Genomic DNA, 24087 nt, shown 5'->3' on the forward strand with positions numbered 1-24087 from the left:
AGCAATGAACTTAACATATAATTCTTAAGTTAAACTTAGAATTAGATAAATTTAAACTACTTTAAATTTATCATTAATCAAGTTAACTACCTAGAGTTCATAGACCAAAATTGGGATCTAGCAATCCATCATGGCCACCCAAATGTTAGAAGAGTCAAGATGGTTTGACTCAACCTTTCAATGTTCAGCCTTTTAGTGTAATTCATTCCCTTATCATATATCCTAGAGATGATAAGAGCCTGGTGCAATGTATACTCTTATTGATCTCCATATTCGTTCTTAAAGTTTGATCATCAACTTTATAAAGACTTATGAAACTCCTTTCATAATCTTCAAGTCGCCTTAGCCAAGGACTTCGATAAGCTAATATCAACCAAGAACAGTTAAGATATGTCCCCTGCATCACTTAGGGTGATGATTCCTATCTTGACCACTCATTTGCCTTCACATGCTTCATGTTATACCCAAAAGCATCCTGTTTTGGCATCCTTGGTTAGGCACCCGTAGGGATGAAATTAAAGCATAGCACTCCACACATTAGACAACTTCGTGTCTCAAGTATAGGAAGTATTTACACAACTGGCACATTAGAAATATTGCATAGACACTTGAGTGAAATACCAAATGCACTTTTCATGGCGGGTCATGTTTAGTGAACTTGCTCTCCTAGGCAAGCACTTACATTCTAGTTCCAAGTATCTTTATACTTCAACCTATGAGATCAATTGCTTATTTCTCAAGTAAGGAACATAGAATATACCAGTCTTTAGGCATCATTGATGCTCAATCTCAATGATACATTGACCAGGTACATTTTGAGATTACGCTTTGATGCATAAGGATTTCATAGCTGCAACCCATTACAGTTCCCTTGCAAGGCATATTAATCTCATCGACTTCATCTAATTAGACTTATAACTTGTTATAATTGATGTCTTATTGATGAAGGAAAACCTTTAATCATTCAACATGAATGATGTTGTTGCATGATTGGAATCAAGCTTTAACCAATCCTAATTAGCTGCAGGGCTCATCCCAACAACTTAAATATAATTATAGATAATGTTGTCTTAAATATTATATTTAAATTATCTAATGAGATTAGATAATTGAAGACACAAAATCTTTAATTTGAAAGGATTAGTAAAAGTTACTTAAAACATTTAAAGATTGCAAATTAAAAATGTTTTAATTTGTAATAATATTTTAATTCTAATCCTAATGAGATTAGGAATGGATAATATTACTATTACCGATTAGTAAAGACTTTCCATGCATGAAAACTGTTTCTATACATGGAATTAAAAAAATGAACTTGAAATTAGTTGCACACTAATTTCGAATGACTCATATGATTAACAATTAGAATAAGACATAGTTTTAATTTTATGTTCATGTGGATGGATGAATATGGATGATTATGGACTAGGCCAAATGTGATTATGGATGTATGGTTAAATTGTATCATGGTTTTTATTTATTAAATAAGGTCTTCGCACCTTGCCTTTCTCTTGATTTTCAGGGATTGTAAAATTCTTTCCTCACCTAACTCCCCTAGGATGTACCATGAGGTTTTTTCACTAAAATGTAATTAGTTGCATATAAGTGTAGAATTAGGATTAGTTTAAGAGTTATTTTACAATCCGGAGATGAAGACCTAAAGGTGCCATGAAGATACAAGTAGAAAGATTACAATATGTTGTATGTTATCCCTTAGGTTTGACCAAGCTAATTTTCTTCGATGGCTCAAGGAAATTAGTATAGATAAAGTCCATAACAATCCAAAGTAGTATGCATGAGATAGATTTATTTATGCAACTAATAAATGCTATGCATGCAAATATGAGACCTTAACTAAATTAAAAATAAGAAAATCCCTCGGTAAATATTGAGTCACATGCCACGCATGATTAAGTTGCCTTCCACCATATAGCAAGATAACCTGGTGTTAGAGCCCAATTCTCGGGCCATGACCGGCGCAAGGGCCCAATAGGCATAGCCCACTAGACCCAAGCAAGCCTTTCTTTCTTTAAGATCTATTACTCAAAATTTCTAATGAATGTTCTTTGGAAATTAGACCGTGAGAACCAAGTATATATATATATATATATATATATATATATGTAACATCCCTAAAATAGGGTTATCATTATTCAACCTTAACCGACAGGGGTAATCAATCAACATACAGAGTGGATAACAATCCCATAATTTACATTTTAGTAAAAATATACACTAACAAGAGACCTTGACTATCAACAGAGTGACTCTAGGCGTGGGTGCCGCTACAAGATACCATGGTACTTACCAAATGGTGAATACCAATGGACACTTCAATCTAGGTCCCAACTACCTCCGAATCTGAAAACATGAAGTTAAAAAGAGTGAATATAAACCTAGTGAGTGAACATAAGAAGGGAACACGCAAACGATACGGAAAGCTTTTCAAAAAGATGATGCATTTGTGTAAAAACAATGCAATTTTATATATTATCAACAAAACTCGATGCCATGCTATTTTTCAACTCATTTTAAAACATTTAGGAAATTCAAGCAAGGCAAGCATAGTAGAGTGAATCTCGCTGCAGCAGAAAGGCATTCTATAGTATATAGTACAATCACATTTTTTATTTTCATAACTTATCTATAGCATATATATATATATATATATATATATATATATACATGTACACCACCGCCGCCTTACTCAGCTCATGTGCACTCCCTACACGCACAAGGCAATATCATCATGTGCACTCCCTACACACACAAGGCAATATCATCATGTGCACTTCTACACACACATTTCAAAATATCATCATGTGCACTCGCTACACGCACATTTCAATATCATCACAGGCACTCCTGCTCATATCATTACCAGAATGTGCACTCCCACACTGCACACCACTAGAATCATCATATGCACTCCCACAGCGCACGTGCATGGTTATAGCTATTATACAACATTATCACTCAAAGCATAACACACATATCCACATAATATAGGAACACATGGTTTCATTATATCACATATTTTACCACATAAAAACATTTCATCAAGGGCTTGTTCCCATGCACGTTTTAAAGAAAAGTCCGATAAAACATTTCAGGTGATTCAATTAAACACGTATGCATTTATCCCAAAACATTTTAATGTAAGTTCACTCACTTTACGATAGCGGGATATTACATTGCTATTTGTTCAGAGGCGTATCTAGCTATTTTTACTTGCTGGTCGCTTGTTATTTCCTCTAGCACGCCACCACAATCTACTATCTTTACTTTTGCACTTCCTAGAAACAATCCAAATTCAATATTTTTTAGTGTACATCATTTCTACTTTTTTTCCTTCAATAATTAATCCTTATTCAACTAACTTATATCTTAACACATTTTTAGCATAGTTGCCTTTATCCTTTACTTGTGTAATTCTTTAAATTATAATTATTGGCAACTTAATTATGACTTTAGCTCCCATGTTAACCTTTTCTAGCCATTTTCATTCAAATTTGTCTTATATTTCCACACATAATCCACATAAATGGCAGCAACAATCATCCTCACTTTCACTCAATTATTTCCAAGTTTATATGCATCATTATCTATCTAACTTTCAATACTTTGTTTCTCAATTCTCCATCCACAATATTCCTTTTTCATTTCTTTTCAAACAACATGCCATACAAACTTAACAGATTCCAACAAGCTTATGCAAATAGATCCTTTCAACAACCACAATTCCTCAAAATATTCAACTAACCGTAGGCTTTAAAACATAGTGTTAAGCTTACCTTTTTCCTTTTCCACCTTGAGTCCATCGTATACCCATGGGTTTATTGGCTTGTATGTCACGAATGTTTCTCCTATCAAGCCAATATTTCTGCCACAAGACATTTCTCATAGTCACTAACTCATTTTCAAAGATTACTCTAACTAAAAACAAGAATCCTTACCTTTCCTTGCTTGAATCACCAAAACCATGTTTTTTCTTCCGTTCTTTCTTTTTCTTTCTTTCCTTTCTCCTTTCTTCCAATTGATCTCATTTATTTTCTTTCCAAGAGTAATGTTTTCCTAGCAAAACAGAGCCATTTTTCTTTTCAAATGCATGTTGGCAAGGTGAAATGGCATGGAAGCTTGAAAATGGCGTGGAGCATGGAGAAGAGGAAAATATCTTGTGGCTGGAGATAAGAACCAGCCATGGGATAAGGATGAAGAGTCAAAGCTTCCTTTAGTAGCTTTGACGAACTTAATGGCAAAATTACCATTTTGCCCTCCAAGGTTTTCACACTTCTTAATTGTATCCTCCCATAATCTTTTAATTCCAATTTCTTTCCATTTTTCTTCCTTAACACTTGTATCAGTAAGATATCAAGTTCATGCTTCAACGCGGTATCACTGAAATATTTAAATATTTACTTACCCACACTAGCTTTATTTAATAAAAACACACAAGGCCCAATTAATGTCATTCTTCTCCAAAATTTCCTCATTCTTCTTCTCCCCCACTTAGATTGACCATATACTCCTTCTTCATGAAAAATTTTGACAATGAATAAAATATTAATATTTTAATATTATTTTATTCTAAAATTTTTCACTTGCCTCCTTGGCACCTAAAAGGTCTTTTTATGCTCTGATTCACTTCCGACTCACTTTTAAACAGTCTAATTAACCTCAATTGGCTTCCGATGAGCTTTATTAGTCAACATATCAAAGTACGAGGTATTATAGTCTCTCCCACTTAAACAAAATTCGTCCTCGAATTCAAATCAACATAGGGTGAGCAATTAAAGTTCTAAAATTCTACCACATCACTTTCGTTGGCCATTCTTGACAAAGGATCTTGGTTTATACATTATATCAACTTCCAATCTTTATAGACAACTTGACAATGTCGTAATATATGCAATTATGTGTACTACACTTCTTCGATCAAAACAATATTATTCTTCATCTTATAGAGTGAATTCAAATATGCCATTAATTCTAGTTGCACTGCAATCAAATCAACTTTAAATTATCAATCATGCATGTTCACATAACCATTTACAATTCCTCTACCTTGATCTTTTATCAAACTTTTCAACATTCAAGCATTTATCCCACCATTGACTATGGGTCTAAATCATCAATCAATCTCTATTTTGGTTTACATACTTCCACACAAATCCCATTTAGGCATTTCATAATACATAAGGATTAAAACGTTTTATCTATTTCATATATATTCAACATTGCAGATGATTCAAATCTAGTAACCAATAGTACTATATTCTAGATAATAATCTATAATATTTTCATGATCGAGTGCTCTTTAAGTAATTTCAACTTATACCACAATGCATTTTAATAATCAATGATATTCTTGCATGCATCCTCATGACTTAACCGATCTTTATAATTCATGAGTCATAACCAACTTATTAGTTATAGGTCACATACAAACATATCCAACTTGAGATTCCTCAAATTTACTTCAACTGCTAAATCTCACAACCTCATTAGTTCATTAACCCGAAGATGAAATTAGACACTTATCTTTCCTTAAGTGCACTTTAAAATCAAAGAATCATCTATGAAGACCCTTCTGATAGTAACTTCTTTTAGCCTTTTTACCTTAGAAAATTAAGTCCATAATCATCCATTCTTAATCATGGGCTTTATGCCAAACAAGGGAGGTTTTAAACTTCTCTTACACAACTTCAAATGCACAACCTTCATGCATAAGCTATAAATTTTTCCCAAATTTCCACAAATCATAACTTTATACTAGAGCTATACCAATACTAATACGTTATATTCCGTTAGCCTTTAGGGGATTAAATCCACGGCACACTTCTCTATTTGTGTGCTTCATAATAGCCTTTAGCTTACAATTAAGCTAGTTCAAATGCCCAGCCTCTCAGGCTATATCAAGAACATCAAGTTTGATTACGATATAATAGAACTTTATGAACTCATACCAAAAATATAAACACTTACCTTTAGGCTAACAGAATTTTAATCAACTTATTCACTGCCAAGATCACCGATGGATTATCTTAGTCATTACCTAATGCTACAACCGTTGAAAGGCTATCATCATCAAATCAAATTATAACCAACTCCGTCTAAGCTCCTTTTCACCCATATGCAACATATATATATCCATATATATTTTCAAAAATTTCGACTTTAAATAATCTTTAGGTATAGAAAGTTTAGTAAACCACTTGTAATATTAAAATAGCCGTCAAATTTAGTTTAAAATCATCTCCTCTTACGTTTAATCGAATCATGCTCACCATCATGTGGGGAATACTCAAAATCGGTCTATGTGTTCTATTTTCGTATTAGAGTCAATCACTAGTTGACATCATCCCTAAGCACCACGTATCTTAAAAGTTGACTTTCTTAGCCAGAATTTATATTCTATTATCATGCCTCTAAGTCATAGCTCATTACCAAAGTCTTTGCTTGTATAGGATTACTTAAAATCTCAAATCATCAACTCTTTCTAAGGGGATCTCTACAATTCCCGTAGCATATATCTATTTCCTCACTAAGGGTAGTACTATTTAATCAAACCATATCACCCTCGTTCTCTAAACATTTGTAACATAATTCAACCTTTGCCTACCCTTATTAAGAACTTTACCTTGATAATTACTCAAAATAAATTTGAACCTTGTGGGGGGAAGAAAGCACGTTTCACAATTTATGCCTTGCGTCTACAGTATATCGAAACCGTAACTTCATCAGGTCTAAAAAATGGCAAGATAATCATTGCCTTAGACCAATATTTCCAAGAATCCTTATATTTGCAACATATCTTTATACTTATGTGACATATCAGTCACGAGCCCCAACTTGACTATTATAGCCATTTGTTCTTTAAACTTTAATGTTTTCTCAGTGTGAGAAATTTCTTGAATTTATCTCATTAGGGTGTTCACAAGGTGGATGCAAGTTCATAACTTATAGTTCAATACCTAAAGCAGTGAACATTATCTCACCGTTGGAGTTTTACGCTATGTCATATTATACAAAAATATAATCTCATAACTATGTCATATTATCTCATTATGGCATTTTCAATCTCATGCCAAACTTATAATCATGTAACCACCAGTGAGACTAAATTCCTCCATAAAATATCTCCTTCCACATTATGCATGTGAATCACAAAACATACCACATTCAAGTATATGCCTATATATTGATAACCTTCATATATTTCATGATCATGGAAATCACAATTTGCAAAACAAATTTTCTATCACAAATACGCAATCGGAATATTAATTTCAACATATCTATTTCACCTTTTGTGGTATGCCAAAATTGTCGTTTAGGCATATTTCACTACTAACAATCATATTCCTTTACCATAACATTTAGTACAATTTGATTAAGTAATTGTCTCCCAATAACTGTTACTTACGTATATATCAAATTGCACACCACTTACAGTCAAGATCTTGACTTTACTATTCAATTCTTAACCGATTACATTTATAAAGTGAATAATTTACTTAATTATTGTATCTCGCCTTTGCGATCATAAGATCAAAGTTTCTTAAACTTAGGATACAGAAACTCCCTCTTAGAGCATATCCAAAAATCAACATCTTCTAAATCTCTTACCTTTGGAGAAATCAAATTCAAGTCTAATCATTTTCATCATAGTTTGCATACTAATCCAAATAGACTCCTAAATTGATCATTAAAGCAATTTGTATATCAAGCTCAAATATAGATCTCCATATGGCATTTAGACTAAATCAACATTTCTAAGTCATTTAACCTCAAACTACCAAATCCACAACCAATCTTTTAATCCTTTAGCTTCAAGCTAAGCATAGCAAAATTCAAGCTCATCCTTAGAGTAGATTTGTTTACTAGCCTTGCACTTGATGACTACACATTAATTATAACAATCACTGATTTTCACCCTTGGGTTGATTCATGTACTTATAAGTATAACCCATAATGGGTCAAATCAATTCTTGGGATCTGACAGTCAATTAGTTGAAATCAAAACTAGCTCTTTCTAAGCTGCTGCACACATATTCAACACTTATTCACATATAAAATATTTCAAAAACCCAACACCATTTATATATATGGGCATGACAAGCTCAATTAACAAAGTGCACTTACCCCTGTGCACATAAGTATTGGTTTACACCTCCCTCAATGCTTAGATTTATAAACTCTAAGAGAATTACAATAATCACTATTCATTCAAGTCAAATTACGCTCCTTAGTACTATTATCGCACGTGATCCTTTATATCGATCTCAAATACAATCCATAGTCATCTAATTTTCCTCTCATTGACAATCATGGGCTCAAATTATAGCTTCACCAAATGAGTAAGTTATTACGGTCCTATTAGTCTAGCTCCACTTTCCTCCATCCTTTGTCAGAGGGATACATCATTATAGTACTCGTTCATTAGGAGCATTGGCTTTAAAATCTTTTCGACAACAATTCGTGTCTCGGGTGGCATCTCAAACCCAGACAACAGCACCACTTATAACCTTTATATGACGTTAGTAATAGGTAGGTTACTAGGAATAGGAGTTCATATAGCCTACTGTCTATGACTTGTGTTGCAATCACAAATCATAAACAAGACTCTACACTAACTCTGACAACTCCGCTAACTGACACAAGAGTTCCTAGGACTCGAATAAACCTAGGCTCTGATACCAAGTTTGTCACAGCCCAATTCTCGAGCCATGACCAGCACAAATGCCCAATAGGCATAGCCCACCAAACCCAAGCAAGCCTCTCTTTCTTTAAGATCTATTACTCAAAATTTCTAATGAATGTTCTTTCGAAATTAGACTGTGAGAACCAAGTATATATATATATATATATATATATATATATATATATATAACATCCCCAAAATAGGGTTATCATTCTTCAACCCTAACTGACAGTGGTAATCAATCAACATACAAAGTGCATAACAATCTCATAATTTACATTTCAATAAATATATACACTGACAAGAGACCTTGACTATCAACGAAGTGACTCTGGGCGTGGGTGCCGCTATAGGATAACATAGTACCTACCAAATGGCAAATACAAATGGACACTTCAATCTAGGTCCTAAATAGCTTTGAATCTAAAAACATGAAGTTAAAAAAAGTGAGTATAAACCTAGTGAGTGAACATAAGAAAGGAACAAGCAAACGATATGAAGAGCTTTTCGAAAACATGCTGCACTTGTGTAAAAACAATACAATTTTATATATTGTCAACAAAATTCAATGTCGTGCTGTTTTTCAACTCAATTTAAAACATTTAGGAAATTCAAGCAAGGCAAGCATAGTAGAGCGAATCTAGCTACAACGGAAAGGCATTCTATAGCATATAGTACAATCACATTTTTTATTTTCATAACTTATCTATAGCATATATATATATACATGTACACCACCGCCTCCTTACTCAGCTAATGTGCACTCCTTACACGCACAAGGCAATAACATCATGTGCACTCCCTACACCCACATTTCAATATATCATCATGTGCACTACCTACATGCACATTTCAATATCATCACACGCACTCCCGCCCACATCATTATCGGCATGTACACTCCCACACTGCACACCACCAGCATCGTCACGTGCACTCCCACACCGCACGTGCACGGATATAGCTATTTATAGCATTATCACTCAAAGCATAGCACACATATCCACATAATATAGGAACACATGGTTTCATTATATCACATATTTTACCACATAAAAACATTTCATCAAGGGCTTGTTCCCATGCACGTTTTAAAGAAAAGTCCGATAAAACATTTCAAGTGATTCAATTAAACACGTATGCATTTATCCCAAAACATTTTAATGCAAGTTTACTCACCTTACGATAGTGGGATATTACATCGCTATTAATTCGAAGGCGTATTTAGCTATTTCTACTTGCCGATTGCTAGTTATTTCCTCCAGCACGCCACCACAATCTACTATCTTTACTTTTCTACTTCCTAGCAACAATCCAAATTCAATATTTTTTAGTGTACATCGTTTCTACTTCTCTTTTTTCTTCAATCATGAATCCTTATTCAACTAAATTATATCTTGACACATTTTTACCATGGTTGTCTTTATCCTTTACTTGCATAATTCTTTAAATTATAATTACTGGCAACTTAATTATGACTCTAGCACCCATATTAACCTTTTCTAGCCATTTTCATTCAAATTTGTCTTATATTTCCACACATAATCCACATATATGGTAGCAATAATCATCCTCACTTTCACTCAAATATTTTCAAGTTTATATGCATCATTATCTATCTAACTTTCAAAACTTTGTTTCTCAATTCTCCATCCACAATATTCCTTTTTCATTTATTTTTAAACAACATGCCATACTAACTTAACAATTTTCAACTAGCTTATACAGATAGATCCTTTCAACAATCATAATTCCTTATAATATTCAACTAACCGTAGGCTTTAAAACATAGTGTTAAGCTTACCACTTTTCTTTTCCACCTTGAGTCTATCATGTACCCATGGGTTTATTGGCTTGTATGTCACCAATTTATCTCCAATCAAGCCAATATTTGCTGCCACAAGACATTTCTCTTAGTCACTAACTCATTTTCAAATATTACTCTAACTAAAAACAAGAATTCTTACCTTTCCTTGCTTGAATCACCAAAACCAAGATTTTTCATCCTTTCTCTCTTTTTCTTTCTCCTTTCTTTCTATCCTTTCTCCTTTCTTTCTTTCTTTTCTCCTTTCTTCCAACTGATCTCATCTATTTTCTTTCCAAGAGTACAATTTTCTTTGCAAAATAGAGCCATTTTTCTTTTCAAATGCATGGTGGCAAGGTGAAATGGCATGGAAACTTGAAAATGGCGTGGAGCATGGAGGAGAAGAGGGAAATATCTTGTGGTTGGAGATAAGAACCAGCCATGGGATAAGGATGAAGAGTCAAAGCTTCCTTTGGAAGCTTTGAGCAATTTAATGGCAAAATTATTTTGCCCTCTAAGGTTTTCACCCTTTTTAATTGTATCCTCCCACAATCTTTTAATTCCAATTTCTTTCCATTTTTCTTCCTTAACACTTGTATCAATAAAATATCAAGTTCATGCTTCAATGCGGCATCACCGAAATATTTAAATATTTACTTACTCGCACTAGCTTTATTTAATAAAAACACGTGAGCCCCATTAACATCATTCTTTTCCGAAATTTCCTCATTCTTCTTCTCCCCCACTTAGATTAACCATATATTCCTTCTTCATGAAAAATTTCGACACTGAATAAAATATTAATATTTTAATATTATTTTATTAATAAAAATATTATTTTATTCTAAAATTTTCCACTTGCCTCCTTGGCACCTAAAATGTCTTATTATGCTCTGATTCACTTTTGAATCACTTTTAAACATCTTAATTAACCTCAATTGGCATCCGATAAGCTTTATTAGTCAACATATCAAAGTACGGGGTATTATACCTGGTTGCTCCTTTAATCGGAGACTTGTTGAGCACACTCAAGGTCACACTTTTACACGACTTTGTTTGAGCTATTGGTGGGTCTTACTCAACTAGTTTCATAAAATTCGGGTGCTTGAAAACTTGATTATTATGAAAACTAAAGGCAATGGCTAGGCAAAACATATATGATATGTTTAAGAAATGTATTGTCACCTAGCTGATCTAGGAGTTGTATAGAGATATAATTGGTAAGCTTAGTTACCTACCTAATCCACTTATTATGGTTTGTTGAGCACGCTCAAGGCCATGATTAGAGTGGATAAGTATCCTAGCCCACTAAAAAAATCCTTGTAGAGATCTCTCGAGGTGATATGGAGGGTTATCATCTTGAAGAAAATAGTGGGAGCAATCAATTTAAGATTTACTATCTCATCTTAATTGATTATAATATATGATTACTCATAAATGTTCTTTAAATGTCTAGGTTGCTAGAATGTGAATACACATTACTTTGCATGGCATACTTGATGTCATCATGAAATTCGGGCCAAAATGTTTGGACTGGTATATTAAGTTGAGAAACGTTCTCAAATATCTATTAAGAATAGATGTCATTAAGGAAGATATCCTAGCCTTCTTAACAAGGTCAAAGAATGGGAAACTTGTAGAAGTTTCACCTTTGACCATGTATATGATTGAAGTAAATCTGTCTACTATTGATTCATCATCATGGGTATTAGATACTAGATGTGAGTCACACTTATGTAATGACATGAAGGTGTTGGAAACGAGTAGAAGATTAACGAAGGAAAAGGTGGTCCTAAGAGTAGGAAATGGAGCAAAGGTTGCTGCGTCAACTGTGGGGACAGTTACCATACCTTTACTTTCTAGGTTGATCATGGAATTAAAACATTGCTACTATGTTCCTTCCATATCTCGAAATATCATATATGTGTCATACTTTGCATTATATGATGATATTGAATTTTACATTAAGGGCAATTATTGTTCTTTCTCGAAGGTAGAGATGCATTATGGTGTAGGGACACTGTGAGACCTCAACCTCTATAGGCTTGTAACCAAGTATAGATGTAATAATACAAGCTAGGGGTAGTTTCGTCATTTTCTCTAATAAGCTTCCAAAAGAAAGTTTTATGATATTTTAAAGCCTAAATAGGCATAAGACTGCATAAATGATGTGTGTTGATGAAAACACGAAGAAAACTAGAAGTTTCAACAATTTTCATAATAGGGGCAAAATGGTCATTTTTCACCTCGGGTTAAAATTTTAAGTTTTTATGAACCCGAACATGTCTAGACCATTATGGATCTTGTCCCAGTGTTAAAAGAGCAAAACGATTGCATAAAAGATTGGAGGAGAATAAGTTAATTGGTGGAAGGGCATTTTCGTAATTTTATGGGAATGGATAAGTTTGGCCTATAAATATCTTGAAATTTCCAGTACCTTCTTGAATTTCCAGCAGCTTGTCTTCTTCTTCCTTCTCCTTTCTCACGTTTCTTCAATTCCTCCATGGGAGTTTTCTTCATGTTTCCATAACTTTCTCTCTCTAGCTCCAATTTTCATGCCTTTGGTGTACTCTTCCATAAACCCTTATGCCCTTTCATCCTCTCACTTTAAAACCCTTCAAAAATTTGGTTTTCATACTTTCTCTCACTAGTTGGGCATTCTAGAGAGAGAAAGAGAGAATTATCCCATTAATTAGGAAGCTATTGGAAGAGAATTCGACTACAAAGGAACCCTAGGGTAAGTGATGAACTAAGCCCAATTTTTAGCCGTAGAAAATGGCTAGTAATTGGAATTTATGAGCTGTTTTATTGTTGAGTATGTTCATTACTTTTAGTGATTAAGATAGTGAACATAGATGGCCATTTAATGTGGCAATTGAAAACTAGCTAAGAGATAGCTTTTAGGGTTCATAGTGTATAAATTGACCTATTGCTTATGCTAATGTGATCCTAGGTTCTAAGGAAGCTCCATCATCTCATTTGGACAATTAGAGGAATTGGAGTCATCTAAAGGCTCTACAATCAATTGGTGAGTGGATTGCCTATCAAAATTGTTTTGGGAATATGACTGTTTTGAACAAAGTGTTTGAATGATTTTATACAACTTTTCTCAAAAATGAATGCCTTGGGAACAAGCTCTTGTGAAATGGTTTATGTTGTGATATGTGGTTATTATGGATTTCTATGTGGCTGCATTATGTTGATATACATATATGCTTGAATATAATGTTGTGTAATTATATTGACTCGGCTATGTGCGAGTAGAGAGTGCGTATAAGCCGAGGATGACCCAATTGTGTGCGAGTAGGGAGTGCGCATAACACTGCAGCGAATACTCGTTCTCGTATTTGACTTACTTGTGCAATATTGAAGCTTTTATTCTTCAAATGGTTCGCTATGTATGGGTTCATGATTTTCAAATGATTAATCATTTAAGGGCTTGGTGAGGGGTTTTTAATAAGAATAAAAACAAATTGCATTGTTTTGAAAAAGAATGCATTATGATTTCATTAAAGATTCCTTATGGTTGCTTGTTCCCTTCCTTGTTCACTCACTGGGTTTATACTCACCGTTTTCAACTTCATGTTTTCAGATCACGAGGCAGTCGGTAACTAGGACAAGGTGTCCTTGTAGACTTATACCCATCTTTTGGTAGGTGTCTCGGCATTCAATAGCTGTACATTTTTTGAGTCCCTCCGCTAAAAATCGAGTCTTCTTTTTGAGATGTATAGACAAACTTGATGTAAATTAGTAAGATACATGCTGTAGACAATGTATGTATATTTTAAATGAGTAATGCTAATACGAGTTGGAAATGTCTATTACTATTTTGGTTTAAAGTTATAATTTGTGACTTAACAATATTTGATGGAATGATGAGTAAGATAAATCGATAGGCTTGCTTGGGCTTAATAGACTACGTTTATTAAGCCCTTGCGCCGGTCCTGGCCAGGAATTTGGGTCGTGATAGACACATTCGAACGGTCTCTATTTTCTTGATCCTAAGAGACCCACACTCAATATAGAGGTCAAGAAAGCAAAGAAAGATGATCTAAAACTATCCTATATTTGGCATTGTAGGCTTGGACACATCAATGAGACTTGCTTAACCAAGTTACACAAACAAGGTTATATCGATCCATTTAATTTTGAATCTTATGGAACATGTGAGTGTTGTCTCTTTGGTAAGATGACCAAGTTGCCTTTAACCACGAAGGGTGAATGAACTTAGGTGTTACTAGGACCTGTACATTCGAATGTATGTGGTCCTATGAATACTAGTGCAAGAGGAGGATACTCTTACTTCATCACCTTCACAGATGACCATTCTCGCTATGGTTATGTATAATTGATGAAATCTAAATCTGAATCCTTTTGACAAGTTCAAAGAATACAGAGCGGAGGTTGAGAAACAAAGTAGGAGTATTCTCACTCTTAGATCTGATCGAGGAGGAGAATATCTTAGCCAACAATTTCAAGATTATCTGAAAAAGAATGAGATTCTCGCACAATGGACTCCTCTAGGGACTCCATAGCATAATGGGGTGTTTGAGAGAAGGAATCGAACATTATTGGACATGATTCGATCCATGATAAGTCGTGTAGATCTTCCTATATCTTTCTGGGGATATGCCCTAGAAACTGTTGCTCACATATTGAACCAGGTTCCTACCAAATCTGTGAGACCTCAACCCCCATAGGCTCATAACTACGCATAGACGCAATAATACGGGCAAGGGGTAATTTCATCATTTCCTCTAAAAAGCTCCTAGAAGGAAGTTTTCTGATATTTAAGGTCTAAATAAGCATAAAGACCAAATATATGATGTATAATGATGAAAACACGAAGAAAACTAGATGGGGAAATAATTTTCACAACAGAGGCAAAATGGTCATTTTGTATCCTGGGTCAAAATTTTTAAGTTTTCCCAGACCCGAGCATGTTTAGACTATTATGGACCTTGTCTTGGTATAAACAGAATAAAATGATTGCACCAAGGATTGCATGAGAACAAGTTACTATGCTAAGGGCATTTTCGTAATTTCAAGTGGAATGGATAAGCTTGAGCTATAAATATCTTCTCCTTCCAGCAGCTTCTTCAATTTCCAGCAACTTCTTCTTCTTCCTCCTTCCATCTCACATTTGTTTTCCCCTCCATGGAAGCATGGTATGAAAACTTCATAACTTTCTCTCTCTAGCTCCAAATTTCATGCTTTTGCCCACTCTTTCATACGGTTTTTCATGCTCTTCCACTTTTACATCTTAAAACCCTCAAAAAGTCTTTGTTCAACATTTTCTCTCACTAGTTGAAAGTTTTAGAGAGAGAAAGAGGGAGCTTCCATAGTAGCTTGACAATTTTTCGAAAGAATTTCAATTATAAAGCTACCAAGGTGAGTAGTGAACTATAGTTGATTTTTAGGTGTTGAGAATGTCTAGTAATTAGAATTGTGAGAGTTTATTTGTTGGGATTGTTGTTCATTTTAGTGTGACTAGAGAATTGCAAACAATGGCCATTTAATGGTGGTTGAAAACTAGTTAGGAATGACTAGTAGAACCCAATTTGGAAAATAGTTTTGGAATGGTATTAATGCCAATTTGGGTTGGTTGTGATGTTGTGTGTGTGTAGGTTCCAACAAGGCCTCACATGTCCATTTGGAGCATTAGTTGAGGTTAGAGTCAAGCAAAAGAATCAACAAGACCGGTGAGTGAACTTGCATTTCAAAATATTTTTGGGAATATGAATGTGTTTGCACAAGACTTTAAATGATTTTACCCAATTTTTCTTAAAAATGGGTGCCTTGGGAACAAGCCCTTGATAAATGGCCTTTGTGTTGTGATATGTGGCAATTATGGATTCATGCACTACCACGTTATGTTGATATACATGTATATATATATATATATACGAATATATGTTGTACATGGATAAATAATGTTGTATGATGATATTGACCCGGCTATGTGCAAGTAGGAGTGCGCATAAGCCGATGCTGACCCCCCTATGTGCGAGTAGGAGTGCACATAAGCCGTTGCTGACCCGGCTATGTGCGAGTGCGAGTGCGCATAAGCCATTGCTGACCTAGCTATGTGCGAGTAGGAGTGCGCATAAGCTGTTGCATATGAGCTGATAATGATGGGAGGGTGTGCATGATGATTTATATATATATATATATACACATATATGGCATATGGTTGTAATGCATGTGAAATTTTGGCATGTTGAACTTTGGAAACCTTTGAGCATTTCATGTTGAAATTGGCATGATGAATCTTGAGAATGTCCCATTTTCTTGCAAATTGAGTTTATTGCAACACCAAATGAATATTTAGTGCAAAGGAGGTCCTTTCTACACTTAGGTACCCTACTTCTCACTGCAGCGAGAATAACGAGAAACATTCTATTTTGGCAGTAGAAAACTCGCTACAGCGAAAATAAATCTCGCTGCAACGAGAAACTCTCGAGTTATGATGCAGTACCTTCACTTTGATGAAGATTTTGACCACCTTCCCGTCCGAATTGGGAAAAGTGGAAAACATAAAAGTTGTATCCCTGCCTCTTATCTTTCTAATGGTCAAAAATTAGGTCAATTGGACTTCTATAGCAAAAGATATACTAGAAAAACTGAAACACATGCAAACTGATACTGTTTCTCACTGCAGCGAGAAACACTATGTCCTACATGCTACCCTATTCGGTTTTTGACATAGTTTTCACCCATTTAACTTCATGGATATGGAGTAGGAAAAGGTCCAACTTGTCTTATGCTAGGATTTGGGGATGTACTACTTATGTGAAGCATGCAATGTCTGATAAGCTAGAAGTGAATCAGACAAATGTAAATTTGTGGGATATCCTAAAGAAACACACGGATATTATTTCTATAATCGCACTAAGCTAAAGGTGTTTGTCTAAAGGCATGCCACTTTCCTTGAGAAAGAGTTCTTAAATGAAAGGGCTAATGGGAGTAAAGTTGTACTCGAAGAAGTTCAAGACCCATAAATTGACATTCCATTGGAACTTGAGCCTGAGATTGTGACATCTAATGTGCAACCACAATCTCAAGAGGCATAACCACTCAAAAGGTATAGTAGAATATGTTAAGCTCCAAAAAGATATTTATTTCTCTTGGAAAGGGATGCATTGCCCATAAATGATGAGCCTACAACTTTTTAGGAGGCGATGTTGGACATCGATTCTGAGAAATGGCTAAAAGCCATGAAATCTAAAATGGATGCCATGGATACCAACCAAGTATGGACTTTGGTGGATCCACCTGAAGGGATTAAACCTATTAGGTACAAGTGGGTCTTTAAGAGAAAGACCGATGTAGATGGCAAGGTGTAAACCATTAAAGCTAGACTGGTAGCAAAAGGTTACAAACAAAGACAAGGTATTGACTTTGAAGAAGCCTTTTCACTAGTTGCTATGCTTAAATCCATTAGGATTTTGCTTGCAATTGCTACATACCATGATTATGAAATATGGCAAATGGATGTAAAAAGTGCATTCCTTAATGAAAACTTGTGAGAGGAAGTGTACATGACATAACCTGAAGGTTTTATATCCAATGCTAATGCTAATAAGGTATGCAAGCTTCAAAAGTCCATTTATGGACTTAAGCAAGCTTCTCGGAGTTGGAACATCTATTTTGATGAAGCTGCAAAAGAGTTTGACTTCATAAAAAATGAGGATGAACCATGTGTCTATAAAAAGGTTAGTGGGAGTGCCATAATTTTCCTAGTTATATATGTTAATGACATATTGCTCATAGGAAATGATATACCGTTGTTGTAATCTACGAAGATTTGGTTGTTCAAACAATTCTCCATGAAGGATTTAGGAGAAGCAACTTACATTGTAGGAATAAACATCTATATAGATAGATCTAAAAGGTTGTTAGGTCTTTCCCAATCCACATACATAGACAAGGTGCTAAAAAGGTTTAGCATGATGGAGTCCAAGAAAGGACACTTGCCTATGTCGCAAGGCATCTATCTCTCCAAGGACATGTGTCCAAAGAATCAAGAAGAGAGAAATCACATGGATAAAATCTCATATGCTTCAACAATAAGATCTATCATGTATGAGATGCTTTGCACTAGACTAGATGTATCTTATGCTCTAAGTGTCATGAGTACACCAAGCTAATCCTGGTGAAAGTCACTGGATAGCTGTGAAAAACATCCTGAAGTGCTTACGAAGAACTAAGGATGCATTTCTAGTTCATGAAGGAGGTGAACTTCAAGTTAGGGGTTATATGAATGCAAGCTTTCAAACTGACAAAGATGATACCAAGTTGCAAAGTGGATATGTGCTCACACTTAATGGAGGTGTAGTGAGTTGGAAGAGTTCCAAACAAGAAACAACTACGGATTCTACAACCAAGGCGAATACATCTCTACGTCTAAGGTAGTGAAAGAGGTAGTTCGGATTAGGAAGTTCATTACTAAACTACATGTGGTTCCTAGCATTGTTGATCCAGTATCTTTGTATTATGATAACAATGGAGCCATTGCACAAGCAAAGGAACCAAGGTCTCATCAGAAATTCAAACTTGTATTGCGGCGTTACCATGTGATCAGGGAGATCATTGGAAGAGAAGACATTTGCATAGAGTGTATACCCACTGAGGATAATATTGTTGATCCTCTCACTAAAGCATTGTCCCAACAGAAGCATAATTGTCATGTTGAGAACATTAGTATTAGATACATAGGTGATTCGCTTTAATGCTAGTGGGAGATTGCTAGTATAAGCCCTACAAGCCCATCTGTGGTTGTATGGGAATTGCAATTTTGAGATATTCATGTATGACATTTTGTTATTCATAATAACATTGAGGTAGTTCTTTATCTATAAGTTTGTGATTTAATTACTTTTTATACTTATGTAGATAAAGCCCATGGAACTATACATGCGTTGCAAAGGAATTGTATAGTTCCAATACAATTCCTTTGCAACGCATGTATAGTTCCATGGGCTTTATCTACATAAGTATAAAAAGTTCCTGATCATTGTATTATTGAGACAGGGCATCAATAATGCTCAAAGATTGGCACATGTTATGTTCTTTACTTGTGAAGTAAGTAATCGCTTTCATAGGTTGAAGTATAGAGATACTTAGAACTAGCATGTGGGTGCTTGCCATGGGAGAGCAAGTTCACTGAACATGACCTGCCATGAGAAGTGCATTTGGTACCTTACTCAAGTGTCTATGCAATACTTCTCATGTCTTAGTTGTGTAACTACTCCCTAGACTTAAGACACTAGGTTGTTTTGTATGTTGAGTACTATGCTTTGATTTCATCCTTATGGGTGTCTAATCAAGGATGCCGAAACAGGATGTTTTTTAGTATAGTATGAAGCATATGAAGGCAAATGAGTGGTCAAGATAGGAATCATCACCCCAAGTAATTTAAGGGGAAATATCTCATTAGTTCTTGGTTGACATTAGCTTAATCAAATCCTTAGCCAAGGTGATTAGGAGATTATGAAGTGAGTTTCAAAAGTCTGCATAAAGCAAATGATCTAACTGTAAGAACAAATATGGAGATCAATAAGACTAGGCACTGCACCAAGCTCTTATCATCTTTAGGATATATGATGAGGGGATGAATTATGCTAAAAAACTATACACTGAAAGGTTGTCAAAGAATCCTTTGACTCTCCTAACAATTGGGTGGCCATGATGCATTGCTAGATGTCAATCATAGTCTATGGATTTGAATTAGTTAATTTAAAATTGAATATGATTCATTTAAATTAAATAATTAATAATGTTATAATTCAATTCCATTGCCAACATGTTAGGAACCTAATTGGTCACACACAAAGATTACAATTTGGGTTAAATTGAGAGTGTGATGATTTAAGTTAGACTTAAATCAAATTATAGGTTTTAACTACTAAGGACCTAATTAAAAGAGTTTAATTAGGTATTGGTTAAACATTATAATTGTTATAATATTCAGGACTTATTTTGCAAATTTAAATAAGTTAAACCTATATATAAATATCACATTATAGCCACTCTTTTTTTTAAGGGAAGGAAACAAAAAAAAAAAAAGTTTTTCTCTGGAGTGCTGCCACTCTTGAGAAGTTTATTTTTTTTATTTTGAAAACTTCTCCTTTGATTCTTTGCTGGAAATCAAAGAAGAAAAAGAGGACAAATTGTTGTCCACTTGCTAGCACAAGCCCGTGGCATAAAGCTCTTTCTTTGAGAAGGATTCGTTGCAATTGTTTGTGCATCATTAGAAGCCAAGCGATTGAGTGGCTCGGATTCTTTCACACAAAATGTGTTCATGTTTTGTCAAGAAAACGATTCCATTTGATCACGATATCACTTGGAATTATTGAGACAGGGCATCAATAATTCTCAAAGATTGGCACATGTTATGTTCTTTACTTGTGAAGTAAGTAATCGCTTTCATAGGTTGAAGTATAGAGATACTTAGAACTAGCATGTGAGTGCTTGCCATGGGAGAGCAAGTTCACTGAACATGACCTGCCATGAGAAGTGCATTTGGTACCTTACTGAAGTGTCTATGCAATACTTCTCATGTCTTAGTTGTGTAACTACTCCCTAGACTTAAGACACTAGGTTGTTTTGTATGTTGAGTACTATGCTTTGATTTCATCCTTATGGGTGTCTAATCAAGGATGCCGAAACAGGATGTTTTTTAGTATAGTATGAAGCATATGAAGGCAAATGAGTGGTCAAGATAGGAATCATCACCCCAAGTGATTTAAGGGGAAATATCTCATTAGTTCTTGGTTGACATTAGCTTAATCAAATCCTTAGCCAAGGTGATTAGGAGATTATGAAGTGAGTTTCAAAAGTCTGCATAAAGCAAATGATCTAACTGTAAGAACAAATATGGAGATCAATAAGACTAGGCACTGCACCAAGCTCTTATCATCTTTGGGATATATGATGAGGGGATGAATTATGCTAAAAAACTATACACTGAAAGGTTGTCAAAGAATCCTTTGACTCTCCTAACAATTGGGTGGCCATGATGCATTGCTAGATGTCAATCATAGTCTATGGATTTGAATTAGTTAATTTAAAATTGAATATGATTAATTTAAATTAAATAATTAATAATGTTATAATTCAATTCCATTGCCAACATGTTAGGAACCTAATTGGTCACACACAAAGATTACAATTTGGGTTAAATTGAGAGTGTGATGATTTAAGTTAGACTTAAATCAAATTATAGGTTTTAACTACTAAGGACCTAATTAAAAGAGTTTAATTAGGTATTGGTTAAACATTATAATTGTTATAATATTCAGGACTTATTTTGCAAATTTAAATAATTTAAACCTAGATATAAATATCACATTATAGCCACTCTTTTTTTTAAGGGAAGGAAACAAAAAAAAAAAGTTTTTCTCTGGAGTGCTGCCACTCTTGAGAAGTTTATTTTTTTTATTTTGAAAACTTCTCCTTTGATTCTTTGCTGGAAATCAAAGAAGAAAAAGAGGACAAATTGTTGTCCACTTGCTAGCACAAGCCCGTGGCATAAAGCTCTTTCTTTGAGAAGGATCCGTTGCAATTGTATGTGCATCATTAGAAGCCAAGCGATTGAGTGGCTAGGATTCTTTCACACAAAAGGTGTTCATGTTTTGTCAAGAAAAGGATTCCATTTGATCACGATATCACTTGGAAAGGTACAATTTTTCTAATTTTATGTGGTGCTTAACTTTGCATTAAACAACCAAGGTGATCCAAAGATAGGAGGCATGGTTTTTATTTTATTTCAATTTTTGTAATTCCGCTGCGTTGATGCTCTAATCATGCCGTTCCTAGCACTAATTTCAAGTAAGTTTTGGAAGGATATTAGTATATGTATACATATAAATATTACTATGTAAAGCGATTTTAAACGTAAGGACATAAGCCCTTGAAATACCTTGTACCTCAAATGTAGTTTCAAATGAAAACTTGACAATATGAGCCGTTCTATGAATGGTTTCAATCTTTTGTACTCCATATTGAAATGTGCCGAATGATACATCCGTTGTACTACCATGTGTTCATAATTGAGCATGACATGTGCATAACCTTGATTTAAAAGCTGCCAGCATCATTATTTATCTAGAACATGGCATGTATTTTGAATCATTAGATTTAAATCTTGTTAGAACCACCCTCCCATTGCTTACATGATTATGCTTTTAAGGAAACTATTTCGGGATTAAGTCCTGCAGTTATGACAGTAGACGTAACCTTTGTGCAAAAAAACAATAATGAAGCTAGAGAAGGAATTATGGTCGTCGGGATGCCCACGGATTTACATTTTAATGTGGGGATGTCCACCAACATGTCTTTAACGCGGGATGCCCGCGAGTATTCCTAGAAGTGGGGATGCCCATTGTTATGCTTTAATTGCTGGGATGCCCGTAAGTATTCTTGAACGTGGGGATACCCACGAATTATTCTCTTAGAACTACTCGAGGTTTAGCACTTTACTACTAAATTTTATATGTACATTGACATTGGCATTGCTTGTAGCAGGGCATGGGTTTTAAATGGGATCTTCATAGCATGTCGTGCACAATTTATTTGCCTTATAATTTTTCCAAGGCATGTACTTAACGTACTAAACATTTGAATTGAAGAGAAACCAGGAAATGTTTTGAAACTAAAGGGAAGGAGTTCTTATAAATGGTTTAAGCAAGGTTCCTGGCCTTAAACATTATGAATTTGCAGTCTGGATAGGGTAGGATCAACCCCCTATCCTCCATGGGTCAACCTCCCTCCTTACGGAAACCTAGAAGCAAGTTTTAAAGCATAGGATTGACCCCCTTTATGGAAACGGTCGATTTGCTGTACTTAAATAGAATCAATTTTGAATATTTAGCCAAGGATCGACCCTAGACACTTAGGGATCGACCTTGGGCCCTCGATTTGAGAAAAATAAGGCATTTTCTTTGGATTTTAAACTGAGTAATTCATCGACATTTTTATGCACTATTCTGCATGCACAAACTGTTATTTCATTGCATCAGGTATTTTTTTAAAGTTAAATTACTATTTCTAAGCTCCTTTTCAGCAAATGTTCAGCTTCATTGCTTGTTTCTCTTTTTCACTCACTCACTAAATCTACGAAACTTATCCCAATTAATTGATGTGCAGATAAGTACCTTCGTGGAGACTCCATCAAAGAGTGTGAGGCTAATTTGCTTGGTAGTTGACTAATGAATCTCATAGACACTCAGTTTTCCACGTCAAACTCTGCTGGTCCAAGTTTTAAGTAAATGTGGCTGTTTAAAGCCAGATATGTAGGGTCGAGGTCCACGGTTGTAGCCAATGCATGACATATGAAACTGGTTTATGTAAATATGGTTAGACTTTACCCTAAAGCACATGTAGTATTGTTTTATGTTTATTTGCCTCGGGTATAGGCCGGTTAATGTTTAGCATGTGTAAACCAAAATCATACTTCATATATAATTATGTTCAAGTTATATTTTCTATTGATATAACTTAATTATAGTTAATGGAAAATGAATGTACACTCTTGCTGAGTCTTATGGGCTTGTCTATAGGGTCTATTTGCCGGTAA

This window comes from Theobroma cacao, chromosome 5, assembly GCF_053813885.1.
Source record: "Theobroma cacao isolate CCN51 chromosome 5, ASM5381388v1, whole genome shotgun sequence".
Classification (NCBI taxonomy): Eukaryota; Viridiplantae; Streptophyta; class Magnoliopsida; order Malvales; family Malvaceae; genus Theobroma; species Theobroma cacao.